The 14,246-nt window shown below is 38.2% G+C and overlaps 1 protein-coding gene and 1 long non-coding RNA gene across 2 annotated transcripts in view; one reads left to right on the top strand and one right to left on the bottom strand.

Moving 5' to 3' along the window:
• The window catches only part of Oamb (Octopamine receptor in mushroom bodies), a 40,399-nt gene that overhangs the window by 4,663 nt on the left and 21,490 nt on the right, over positions 1-14,246 (top strand). The gene's annotated exons all lie outside the window — the stretch shown is intronic.
• LOC135789464 (uncharacterized) overlaps positions 1-14,246 on the bottom strand; it is a 32,270-nt gene that overhangs the window by 16,031 nt on the left and 1,993 nt on the right. Inside the window, exon 2 of the long non-coding RNA XR_010547570.1 lies at positions 5,920-5,969. This is a non-coding gene — a long non-coding RNA (uncharacterized lncRNA). The remainder of the gene's footprint in view (positions 1-5,919; positions 5,970-14,246) is intronic.

The raw sequence follows: 14,246 nt of genomic DNA, 5'->3' as shown, positions 1-14,246 counted from the left end.
GGTTTCTTTTAATAATTATTGTTGTTTGTATACAGATAGATTACCCCTTTTTGTTGTTTGTTTTAAATTGAACATTTGTAGTTATTTATAAGCATTTACTTTTTACGTAGATTATTTGACACAGCCATGGCGAATTTTTGTTTTCGAAAAAGAGGTTCGGGTACGGTTGTGACAAATTTTGTGGGTACGGTTGTGACATTACTATAGTCGTTCTTTTTTGCTTCTAAATGCTTTTTTGCAGTCAATGCCTTAGGTAACGCAATTCCTCCTTTTTTTGTATTCCCGTGAGTACGTTATCATGATCATTTTGTTAGAGATGGACCGGTGTGATCAATTGGAACTGTAAATCCTTCAGGTTGGATGCAGGATGCCTCATTCTCGAACATTTTAAGAAATTCTTCTGTAACACATCAAGTTTTTCTATTGCTGGATAATCATTCCTCTCACATTCATATTAATGCACTAGATTTTTGCCAAGAGAATGGCCATTTTAGTGTATGTTTTTGCATGTCACAACCGCACCCAACCACTGTCACAACCGTCCTTGGTGTGTGGCCGGTTGTGACAATTTGACTTTTTTTTTTAAATTTATCTTATTAGTTATACGTCGTATTTAGGGCCAACATTTTAGTATTCTTGTATAGATAAATGTACAAATTACCATAAAAGTTACTTTTCTTCGATCTAACTGGTAAATTAACAAAACTATTGGTAATCAAACACAAATTGTCACAACCGTACCCAGTCTCCCCTACTTCCCAACAGAAGAAAAACAAGAAGACGTCGCGAATGAGAAGATGTATCTAAGATTCAAAGATATCAAGCTCGGACGGCTAAACACCTTGTTAATTAAAATTCTACGTTTACAAAACTTATTCATTCATCTTGTCGAGTTTATGTAAATATCAAACACAATTTTCGCTTGATGAATTACATTACTTACACCTGTACGTAAAATCTACTTTTGCACCAACAAAAAAACTCTTCATTCATTAAAAATTTTTAAAATGCAACACAGCTAAAATGTTATCATATTTCCAACTCATTAGCGTACACGTAGCAATAACTATGCGTGTAATTAATATTACAGAGTTAATCAACTTAAACGAATTACGCTTTTACAAGCTCCTGACATCCTACAAAGAAGTGTTAAGACGCTATAGTCCTGCTGAGAAAGTCACATCCGTCGCTCTCAGCGTTGTCTCGCCGCCTTCGCAGCGCAAACCGCAAACCGTTTCTGCTTTACCACCTAATAACGTTGCGTAGGCTCGCCTCGAAAATTTTCTCACAGGCAAACTCCCAGAGGTCCCCAAAGGATAAAGACTCAGCGCGTATTTGATATTCAGTTGTTCATTTGTTGTTTACCTCAAGCCGCCCGACGCTCACGCAATCCCTACTTGTTAATCCACCCGCACTTACTATATCGCGTCAACCTCGCGGCGTGGGTTGGGTTTAATTTCTATATCATCTGCATTCGACAACAAAGATTCATCTATTTAATTTCAGCCAAGTTTGTAGTAAATTATAATGGATTTTTTGTGCGGGTGCTTGTTGTGCGCTTGGAAAGGATTTTTTTCCTTCATCGACGACAGGCGAGGCTATCGGGTGGGATCAACAGAAAAGTGCTGACGGCGACCGGGTCGTTCGATGGTTTAAGCTTGCGGAAAATCCCGTTTGCGATGTTTTAAACCTTCGTAAATGATTATCCTGCGGGGGTTTTCGTCAACGCGGGCGTGGGAAGCCCGCTGGAGGAAAACAAGTAGACGAGAGGACAGGAGGACGCGCGTGTACTACGAACGTAGTAACCGTAGGCTTGAAAAACAATCAACCCGACGCGGGGTGATAAGTGCTCTGCATTTGAAAACAATTGCGTACATACCATTACACACACTTTGCACGATTCACGTGCCGATTTCACGGAACGTTTACGCGATGTTTTGTCCGCATTTGTTTTGCTTTCATTTTGTTCGTTTCCTGTTTGAATGCTATTCTCGAAGGTGCGGAAATTTGTTGGCCCACTTTTATTGAAATTGATTTTTTAATCAACCGACTTGTTTTGTTTGAATCAAATTATTATTTTGACAATAAAATGTATTTTATCTTCGCTAGAAAACAGTATGAATTAAATATTAAAAATTCGAAAATTGCAAAAGTTTAGGACCCAATTCAATTCTATGTGAATGTAAATAATCTAGAGAAAGGAAGATTACAAAGAGTAAAATCGTGAAAGTGAACGCGCAGGACGAATATGCACAACGCTTTGCCGCTTTTTTTTCTGGGCAAAAAGTCGACAGGAAACTAAATAAAAAGCTGGGGCAACGAGAGCTAAAAGAATCGTATAACAACGGCCGAAATAAGCGCCTATACCGCGCCCTGGCTGGCGGGCAAAGTCGCCGGAAATGAGTCCGTAACGTGTGGCGAAAAGTTAGCAGAAGGCGTCAGCCGGCGGGGTCAACCACGCAAAACGCTTTTGCAAGCTTTCAACCGGCGTTCGTTTTAGATTTTTTTGGAGCATTCGTTTGCGTTTCATGCACTACACGCCACTTTCGCAATCAAACACGACTTGTATGACGTGTGCAACAACCTTGCTACCTTGACCCTCACAACTTGATGTTCAAGACTCTGATACAATCGGTCTGCTAAAGAAGGTAGAACTAAGCAAGCAGTGACTTTGAAAAATTAGTTCATTCCAAAGCACAGCACATGCACATGCAGCATTGATTGTAGAATTTAGAATGCAACGAAGCTTTCCTGAAACACCAGCAGCGTACAAATTGATTGTATTAAACCAGATATCTAACCTAACCCTTTACCAAACAAATCGGAATAATCTGTGTCGGAGCATTCCGACTAATAGTATACAAAACCTCATGCAGAAGTTGTAGACACAAGCTTGTTATATTAATCGGGAAGATCTTTAGTTTACTAAAGATTAAAACGTTTTGCTTGTTTCTATAGTAATAAACCCCATAGCAAATGAATTTCGAAGGTTACTAGTAGAGTTTGCAACTACTCTTACTTCGTCTGGGTTTGTAAGTGTAATGTATTAACCCTGAATATTCATTAGGTGACAATGTGAACCCACAAGTGGTTTTGTGAATGCGTCCAGGTTTACATTTCTTGACCGTCAGGAGCTTTTAGTCCCATCGAAAAGTATCCATCTTCTAGCAAAATTGTTATAAAATTGTGATATATGGTCATGCAAGTTACTTAGATCATTGTTCAGAAATTACAGCAATTTGGTTTGGAAAATATACGATTATAGCTGTTTTCATCGCGCAAATGAACATTTTGTCTCTTTGGACACATCAATGTTATTTATTCTTTTACTACTGGTCATACAGTATCAGTAAAAACATTAATATTGTTAAATGTAATTTTAAAAATGCTGCTTGAAGTTAATATATGATATTTTAGCATGTAACTATTTTTAAGTGGTAATAAATTTGGAAAACGTCAAAAGTTGCGTTTGGTACTTGGCCTAGTTGAGAACTTCTCTAACACTTTGTATATGTGACTCTTTTTCAACTTTATCGGTTTGTTGCTGCTGCGTGGCCTACGACTTCAGGGCGTCGATGCTATGAGAAGCCATAAATCTATACCTCCTTGTGTAAGTCATTTATCTTTGCGGGCGACCGTATTCCTTATTTTTGCGCCGGCTGGGCGCGCAGGACTGGGCGCCGAGGCCTGGGAAGAGACCAAGTTAAACGCGAGCCATTTGCCCGCACCACCGCCAGCTCTCTTCCTGCGCTCTGGGTCCATTCAATCGGTCGTATCTTCGCCGCGTATTTCCTACCCACGCTTTGCCTAGTAGTTCAACGTCGAGCGGCCCCCAGGAAAAGACAGAAGTGTTTTTGGCAGTTTTCTATGACAGTCAGTGGACCGCTTGGACGGCGCCATCTCCATCTGCACCAAGCTCTCCATGGGCACTTTGATATATGAAGGTTGGCCCTAATCATTTTAACCCGCTCGGCTAACAACCCACTTCTTGTCGTACGCGGAAATTGAAGGCAATTAAATGAAGCATAATAATAGATTTTTATTGATAAAACCCCGTATAAAATTAATTGTTGTTTATCGAAATTCAACTTGCGCAAACAGTACGAAATTAATTTTTTCGATTATGGGCTTGTCATGAGTATGTCACACGTGTTTACAAGCGTGGTGTAATAATTAAATTGTCAAGGCGTGTAAACAAAATGTGTGCTACTATGCACGACGCTGCATGATCTCTATTTACATAAACAAATCAGCAAATTTTTACATACAGATTGATTCAGCAGTGTGCTGCGTAGTACGAGTTTCTTAAAGTTGAAAAATCCAATGTTCGAGGTCGAAATGGAGCAATGAGAGATGAGCTTCTTATTTGAATGCGATTTTTGACTCCGATTGGAATTAGTTTCCATATTTATCTTATTTGCTTTGGATTTGCATTTTATCGACTTTCGCAATGCGAGTCGGCCAAGTTTGAACCCAACTCCTCGGCAAATCAAAGAATTGCCCTCGGGGGCATATTCGTTTTATATATTTCAATGAATCCGTCTGGTCGTATTGCGTTTTTGCGCCCTCGTATCTTCTGCCTACGCACCGACGATTTTCAAAACATAAAATTATTATTCTCGAGTATCCGCGCGTACCGTGCAAACACGCCGAATTGTATTAATCAAATCTAAATTATTCGGCGCATAAATTGCAAAATGCTTGAAGGGAAAAAAGCATTCGCGTGACCCGCGCCCAGAGTGCTTGATCAAGATTAGTCACCACATCAGCGTTTGCAGCCGCCATTGACTCTTGACATTTAAGGTCGCGTCGCGTTTTTCATCCATCACACACCACGAGAACGAAGCCGTCCGTCGAACTTGACTTGGGGGTGGTTTGGCAAAATTAAATTTGCATGGCACACCAATATTTAATCTGCCTTATTTCTAATTCGCTTAAAATTAATTCGGAAATTTAAATTTATTAAATTTAATCATTTTTATCAATATAATTCGTAAAATAAATAGAAATACTAAATTCTTGAATTGTTCGTTAATGTTGGTGTAAATTGGATTAACTAATGTGTACGTCGGATCAAAAACTACAATTAATTAACACGACCTTAGCGCGTGGCGGAGGGCAGCAGATGAAAAACTTTTAATTAGGTGAGGACCGCCTGCTAACCGCCTGCGCGGCGTGGAGCCCGGCGTGCAATAAGCGGTAAGTGCGAGAAAATAAATTCATTTTCCAAGCATCCAGCCAAGACCAATTGCCACTTGCCGCCGGTTGACGGGTGGTATTTTATATGGTCTACGATTAATTTATTTATTAATATCATATCTCCTCACTCAGTCCGTCCAACCAATCATTAATTTCCCAAGTAAAAAAATATTATAAACTTTCATAAATTGGCAGTAATAAAATCAAAAAAAAAAAAATACGCTACTTAACTATTTACCGCATTGTTGCGTGTTTGATCAATTGCTGAAATTGCGACGTTGTATTATATTCGTAAATTGCTGTTTCTACTAGTTGGCTGCGTGACGCAATGGGAAAGTGGCCGAATGCAGAACAGCTTGAGGGGTAGAACATTAAATGGCACGGAAAATATAGTTTGCGCTTCCTTTTCGCTCATTTTTCAAATTATCCATCTTGCACGCTGACGGAACGTAAAATTTTTACGTGCTCCTGCCGACTATGTATAAACACATAACGTACGTGTTCTGTTTCACGCTTTTTTTTTGCGAGCGCGAGTGCTGACAACTGCTGTTATGAGTGTAGGCGTTGAAACACCTTAGGGAACGACACGGTACATTTATTTCATTTCCATTCTCTGTACAGAATTATATCCCACTTTAAAGAATGAATATGGTTGTCAAAACTCACAATCAGATTTATTGAAAAATATTATTTTTAAAATTTTATTTTTTTGTTACTTACAATTGAGTTGTGGTATAGGATTCTACGATGCAGCTGCCTTTTCCATGATTCTGCAAAAATAAAATGATAAAATTATTTAATGATGTTTCTATTATAAACATACACAAAAGTAGTTAAAGCATAATGCACGGCTAGCATATTTCATAATTTAGATGCACATTAACATCTGGGAGTGACATTGATTGCGTCGGTGCGTCGTCCTTTACGTCAATTCCATTACACGTCGGGTGCACACGCTGACGACGTCGAGGTAGAAAATCATGAAAGTAAAAGCATACGTGTCGAACGGTAAAGAACACCAGAAGTGCATTTGTATGAAAATTATGTCGACGCAGCTCATTTTCTTCTCTAATGAGCGTTGTGGAATGGCATAAAAAAAAACTCTCACGACTAATGAGATTTCCTACCTTTTGCAGTGTGCATATGCACGACATCAAAGTACGACATATTTCAAAGATTTGCCGCGGCAACACTTTCAGTTTTATTTCGTTGTGTTCTCGTAAAAACACACAAAAAAAAACGCTGGATGTAGCCTGAATATGGTTATAACTTATAGGGTCATATAACATCCTTTGAATAGGCTTAGGGGTCGCACTACGGTCGATGTCCGCGCGCCGAGCGCCGTTAACTTGCGAACTACTTTGGATGTTAGTTGAGCGCGACGAAGGACTCTTCGCTATCAGCGTATCTTGGATTTATTGTCCTCGGCGCATAATGCATCGATAAATCTCCGGAAATCTCGGATGTATCTAAGAAATAACGTTGGCGTCATTTCGTAGTGGCAAAGACCCCGGCATGTTAAGCTTTATTTAAAGCAGATTTTTTCTTAACGTACCTTGAGTGACCAACTCATGGCGTATTTTTTGCTACTTCTTAGTTACGCCAGTAAAAGTGTTTTATCTATTTGAAGGGGTTTTATTCTGTACGGCAAGGTGCGGCGTTTCGGAAATGCTTCTTGGCATTTTCCTTTTATCACTTTTAACTTTAAACTTTTGCCGAGGGCGTGCGGTTTGTACGGGGGCGAAAGGGCAAAGGCCAAACGAGTAATAACAATAGCTTGAACGCAACGGCGCCACAGAAATTTTGTTTTCAAAAAGCGTTCAGCAGAAAACACTTGAAAGTTATTCATGGATTATTTCAAATAAAACCAGTTCTGATACTATTTATTAAGTAATTAAAAATAGTTTTAGTAAGCATCTAGTTAAAAAAGTAAATTAATAAAGTTTGTTTTACACTATCCGGCAATACCAATTTATTAATTAAAATTAATTAACGTGAACAAGTGCACAAGAGTGTTGTTTATTTAAGTTACATTATAGGTACAGTTGAGGTAAGCGCAGCCACAAAATGTTTATCTAAAAAGAAAATAAACTCGTTCAGACCTTCATTACGAAAGGGAAAAAAATTACGAAACGTGTTGAATCGGAATATTGCGTGCGTTCCAACGTAATTTAATTGATAGGTACACCGTTAACGGCGAATCGAAACAAAACAGGGCACAATTTTACGATTGAACCAAAGCAAAATGACGCGGAGTTCGTAAAAAGCAAATTGCACACACAAAAAAAGTACAAGAAAAGAAGAAGGAAAAAGAAAAGAACGAAAAAACAAATTATGCGTTGCGGGTTATTTTGTCAAGTAATTTTGGCAATAAAACTTGTAAGAGTTTTGCGGCGTAGTAAAATTCACTCTAATCAAACATGACTTTATCGGAAAAACTTTATTAATCACAACTCAAGAAGATCTATACTTAAACTTGTTGTGATACAGAAATAGAATTCCAGGAATGACTCTATGCATTCCTTAATTATTTATATCAGTGTCGTTGTTGTGGGAATCGATGTCTGGCATTACGAACGTAAACCGTCGCCGACAAAACTAGAAACACTGCAGTTGCCGCATTGAAATTGCATTGGCGTCATTGTACACCTACACTGGCTAGCCTGTGGCGAGTTGTCGAGTGGCTGAATGAACATCGCAGCTTTCCAACACATGCAGGTATTACGAGCATTACTCTTGTATATGTAATACAATCGAGTGCATTTCGGAACACAAATGCTTTCATCTCGCGTTACAATGTTTGGCAGTATTGTTTTGCCGAAAGAATAGTACCCGCGCATAAACTAATAGTTTTATGGCGTCACCCTGGCGGCGAAAATTTTGAATATTCATTCGGGTGAATTTTCAATTCTGTGTTTTGCACCAGCGGCAAGGGATAATTAGATTACTTGTACGAGTGTATATTTTCAAATTGATGTAAATTCAGAATGTGATGGACTCACGCTATGATTGAAACACGTAATTATTACTTGTAGAGTAGAGTCAAAATGTTTTTACAGCTGGACAAAATTGCCCTTCAAACGTAATTTAATATTGTGCACTTCACATTCGAAAATTTTAAAAAATAAACTTTTTCCTCGATTGTCAAGTAGAGGATTTTGTAAAAATGGTCCGAATTTTGATTCTACATCAAATAGAATATAGACGATGCCGGCCGGGATGACAGCGAAGCTTCCACTCGTGTATCCACTCGCAATTCGACGAACCACTCAAAATCGGCCATCGCAGCAACAATCTCTCGACAATCCTGTGAATGCATGTGGACGTGCGAGCGCGCACCCTTAACGACGAGCGTTGATTGTCCCTGATGCACCTTTCATATCGACGCAAACAGCTGTCTGTCTGCTCCCAGGTAGTGTGTGCCGCCTCCACAACCTTTTAAACTTTGACACCCTGCACACGTGCTGAGCACACTTATGATTCTTCGTACATCGATAAAAAAACATACCTACACCTACATCGCATGCAAGTGACAGAAGCACGTCATGACGATAGACAGATTCGATTTTCTGCGAATCGAATTGTGATATTGGGATTTGTCACGCTCACGAGGGCTCACGAGGATGGTCGTGATCACTTTCAGGCAAACCGGAAATATTCCCTAATCTACATATCGCTTTCATCTGGACTAAAATTATTCTCAGTCTTCAGATGATATTAAATCATTCACATTCACCGAAATAAATCAAGTGTAGGAATCCCGAAAGATTCGCATATGCGAATTTAAACATAGTGTATATGAGTAAGAAAAAGTGGAAGGGTAAAGTGCGAATGGCCCGATGATGGAAACTCAGAATGGAACACATAAAAGGTCACTAATGGATTTCACCTGTATAAAGACAATTAACGTCCCTTTAATAATATCTGCGATTCGAATCGATAGGGTCGCACAGCGATTTCAAACATTCGGCCGAACGATGTCGAGCACGCTGAATGTCGATAAGCCACACACTACAAGCTTGTTAACCGCTACATCCTCTGCCCAAAGATAAATTTGCATATCTGTATAAATTTGAATACTCAATTTAAATATTCCGGAAAAAATAATGGATAACTATACTTGTACAAATAAAGTGTACAACAAATATAACACATAAAACGTATCAGTGCAAACAATATTAATAATGAATGTAGGAATAATAATCCACCTGTTGAGTTATTTTACGTTCAAAGTGAATTCAATATGCATACGGGGGCGGAACAAATCGCCCACACATTCGCCCTTTTGGAACAGTGAAACATGTAAGCGTTCAGGACTCTAGGGAATACGTAGGCGACATATTTCGGAACTCGTAAGCGGATTTAAAGCACACACTCTGCTATTTTGGTTAATTTTCAATATCATTATTTCTGCTATGATATTTTAAAAATACAAAGCTTTACTCAATTAACCTCAAAAACCTTATTTTACCGACTTATTGCACTATTTTTAATTTAATTTATAGTTCTTTTACGAACGCCTATAAATCCTTGTAGACCTCTTACATTAATTTAGAATTCTTTGAAAAGCGCAGTGTCTAGCCCTCAAATACGAAATGAACGAAGCACGTTGTAATAAAGCTCCTCTTAAACGTGGATTGGAAGCAGCTTTATCGAGCTAATCAAACGTCGAACGCGCCAGTTAACGCGAAACGCTTAACGTTTCAATTTAGCCAGAAGACTAAATGCGGAGAGAATTTAGAATGAGATTCGACGTGATGCAATGTAGAATATTCCAGTTTTATATACCTATCATATTGTTTTTATTATAATTTAAAAAATAATTCTTGTAAATTTAATTTATTTCGCAAAAGATATTTATATGGAATGCGATCCGTTTTCATCAACCACATTAACAAGAATGCAAAATATGTAGGTACACCTAAAATTCTGTACCCCCAAGGTGTATTTTTGCCGCAAATTAAAACGTTTTTTATGTGGCAATTAAACGATCGAACAACGCATCCCTCGAGCTCTTTTATGTTTCCAGGGATTTTAAGGCTCAATAAAAAAAAAAAACGCAATGCGTTCCAGTGAAGCTTTATGTTATTCACAATCGATTTAGAAAACACTTCAAACATTGAAAGAATGTGCTTCAGAAATAGAATATTGAAAATACCCTCAATTGACAGTTGCTTTTAGTTATCAAAATATACAGTCGGAATATATTCATTATAAATACACCTGGGTGCTTATTGATTAAATTATATCAAAAGCTCAACGCATAAAAAATGAAAATTCCATTCGCCGAGAATTGAATAAAATGGAATACTTAAAATAAGTCGACAGTATAAAATTTTCAGATGAGGTATTTCCATAACTGAAATAAATCAATGGCTTCATGTCACGAAGTCAGTTTTGAGAAACTTTATAAATTATTCTCCATTGAATATACCTATTCTTTTATGCTTGTATGTAAGTAAGAACACAAAGAATAAATAAATCATCACTGCTCTAAAAATATAATCGCAACCTGCCGCGGTTCCGATTCAAAACAAATATAGAATTATTTTCCGAATTTCGACTATAAAACGTGCTCCTTGCTTGATTTCGAACAAAACACTGAATATAAATGACTTCATTAAAACCAACTGCGATCTGGATAAATGCAATAGGCTTTTTTGATTTGTACCTTCATCACTCCCAATTTCATTTCCAATTGCTGAACGATTAAACATTTTCAATATTCATCCAGTATCCACAACCAATTTTTTTAATGAAACTGTGGCTTAAGCAGTGAGTAGAAGAGAATAAAGCGCATTTTAATTGAATTTTGCTGCCGTGGAACGTCTCCAAGTGAATTTGTTATAGTACGCAAATTATCGCATCAAATGCGTGCTCGCATATAAAGTAAGCAATAAAAGTCGGCGCCAATAAATTAATTAGCTCGTTACTGACACGCGCGCGTGCTCGCTGTATGAAAACCAACAATACCGACGCGACTGCGAGACGCATAAAACGATTTCAGCCAGTTACGACCGCATTCTCGCACCCCGGCGTTTCCTTCGGCATTCCTCAAACATGAGTCGCAAGGCGACCAGGCGAAGGTGTCAGGACATTCCGATAAGAGAACGAATGGCAGGCCAAACGAAATGCGCGGAATATAAAAGCCGCTCGACGGCGGCAGCTATTATTAGTCTCTTGCGGTAGAGGCATTTACTGTTTTGATCCAGTCACTTGTGGGGGTGAGTTGTCGGCTTTTGCTCGCGAATACACGCTTAAAATCTGCCCTCTTTCCTGGGCCCACGGCGTACTACATCGAAATGTATGTACGGCACGTCTCGATTTACTCTAAACATGGACGATACACGCCGACACTTTGGGGACTTGTGCACGTTTTGCGTTTTATTGGCCGTAAACTCTGCCCTGGTATTATTTCAGATTTAGCAGCGTCTGTTGTACATACAAACAACACTTCTGGAATGCAAATAATTTTTTGGTAATTAAGATGCTCAACATATTTAATGTCTTACATGTAAATTTACTTCGGTTGTAAAATTAACATTTATTTTGTAAACGGAGATCACGTTGTACTAAATTCTAAAATCGTAGTTGAAACTATTTTCCATTTTAAAGCAAAATGTGTACACAAACCTAATGCGACGATTTGCGATTTGTGAAAAGGCCTACATTAGCATTATCACTCCCTTTCATATTCTGGCGCAGTACCGTCAGACCCATTCGTTTTTCTTTATTTCCTGGCCGCTACGCGCTCTCCTTTCAATTCCTTCGGCTTTTTTTCAAACATGAGCAATGCTATCACCATGGAGTGGAAGCTAACGCAAGCATGGCGCAGGTGCATACACGCTGCAAAGATATATTTACATGTCGAAGTCGATGGAAAACCTCACGGGAAATCTTCCTTTCTTCGCAACGCGCGCGCGCGTTTTTGCCGACCGACACGTTTCAGGTAACACATGCTCCAGCGCTCAAAATGTACGCGAGAGGCAATGATGGCGGCACACAAACACGCACACACACATACAACGCGGTTGGCAAATTTGCATACATCGTCGTAATTCACATAAGGTGAAAGCAAAAGTGTGCATAATACTTGATGCCAAACAACGGGCCTACCCTTCTCCAACGTCTCACAATCACGACTCTTGACATTTTTCATACGTCGTAGTATCTCAATTCCGGATATATACAATGTGTACTTATAGATTGACGCAGTTTATGTACTAAACTATAAATAATTATTTTTTTCTTCTGATTAAATTCACGATAAAATAAGACAAAATTTATTAATTTTTTTCTTATTTACGAATACACTGTATACAAGAAGAATCTATAGATGATGCTGAAAGATAGTACATTTTAAACGCAAACGAGATATGAGCGAGAGTGACGGCGATGGAGGCGGTTGCGGCGGTCGCACCCTTACATTGCGTTTCTAGCGGTCTAGTATTCCATTTTATCACCATTCCGGCATACACTTGTCCTACATTTTCCCAACCACATGCATTTTCTATTGTAGTCTATTTTCATCTATTTTTCTGAGCGCGTTCTCGTATCGTTGTTCCGCGCAGCTTGAAACGCACACGACAAGTAGCGAATTCGTTGTCGGAGAGGATCTTGATTTTACCGAGCAGTTGAGCACCATTGCAAAAATGCTATGGTAAATCATACTTGCACTCCTGCGAGTACAGGTGAAATGATCGGACAATGTATTATCGGACTATGTTTTATTCAACAAATGCAGCGCGTGTTTTTAGTGTAGGTGCTTCACTTTGAGTATTCTGAGATTTGTTATATAAAACAAAATATAAAATTTTTAAACTTTTGCTTTAGAATGTAGCCATCTAGTTAAAAAAATAGTTGGAAATTCGATTTTCCATGTTATCATATCACATCAAGTGATTTCCTCTGCTGCCGCCCGTTTATTGACATTTCCACTCGAATTTATTCACCCATGTGATATCGAATGTTTACGAAAATCCATTCAGCTTTTTACAGGCTAGCTATGTTAAAAAATCTGGCCAAACTAAATGCTAAACTTCAATAGGTGCATTTTAATCTGCAGAAAAAATCGAATTTTTATATAACCAGTATAGCGCTTGGACAGATGCATAATCTATTCTCCGTAACAACAAAAAGGGGAACACACAAAGTGCAAATCCTATACGCACGCTATTGGACATATAAATTGACACAAAGCAATGCGGGCAAATCGCAAATGTACTCTTTTTTACTGTATGTACAGAGCAAATTGCAGAAGAGAAATATTTCCTTTTCACTGTTCCAGCGTTGTACTTTTTTATGCGGACATCAAATGCTATATCAGCAACACTATAAACACTTTGTGCTTTTTTCCCTCTATTTTTAAATCAGTGTAATGCATTTATTTTTACATCGCATTTTTTAAAACATTAATTGGTAATATTTACTGATTCAAAAATAATATAAATATTGCTAACATGATGGATGGATGTGTTTTGACACAAATTGCCTTTAAAATGATAAATTCTTGACGTATTTACTGATGTATCACATATTAATTCATGAAAATATATTTATTTTATTTATGGTGTAGGCACATTTATTCGCTTTTGGTGTGTCAATAACATATCCGTTTCAGTCCGACATGTTCATATTTATTTAAAACGTTCGTGGTTTATTTCTGCGGCAGACGTTTTGTTACTTTTTAAGCCTGCGTGAGCATTTGACGTACGAATATTCGCGTATATGACTCTGACTCTGCGCCAGAATAATAAAACGCCCAGCAAAAGCGAGATAAGCAAGATGAAAAAACGATGCAACAAATGAAACACAGTGAAGACGAATTACACTCCGACGGTGATTTCTCGCCAACACCATCGTCTAAATGTTGCTTCATTTTGACTGCGTTCTGCGTGCGTTTGTGAGAAGATGATGACAGACAAAGAAAAGTGCTTGAAGCGTTGTCTTTATCTTATTATACATCCATATCTACTTCAGAGCTTCATGATTATTAAATACAAAAAACATAAACAAGAAAAACGTTAAAAAATAAATTAAAATTAAAA

The sequence above is a fragment of the Atheta coriaria genome, unplaced genomic scaffold (genome assembly GCF_025399875.1).
Source record: "Atheta coriaria isolate IRGN ID8LTWV9N9 unplaced genomic scaffold, Caltech_Dcor_3.1 hic_scaffold_3_pilon, whole genome shotgun sequence".
Taxonomy (NCBI): domain Eukaryota; kingdom Metazoa; phylum Arthropoda; class Insecta; order Coleoptera; family Staphylinidae; genus Dalotia; species Dalotia coriaria.
The sequence above is the reverse complement of the archived record's forward strand: the minus strand, read 5'-3'. Positions and strand labels throughout refer to the sequence as shown.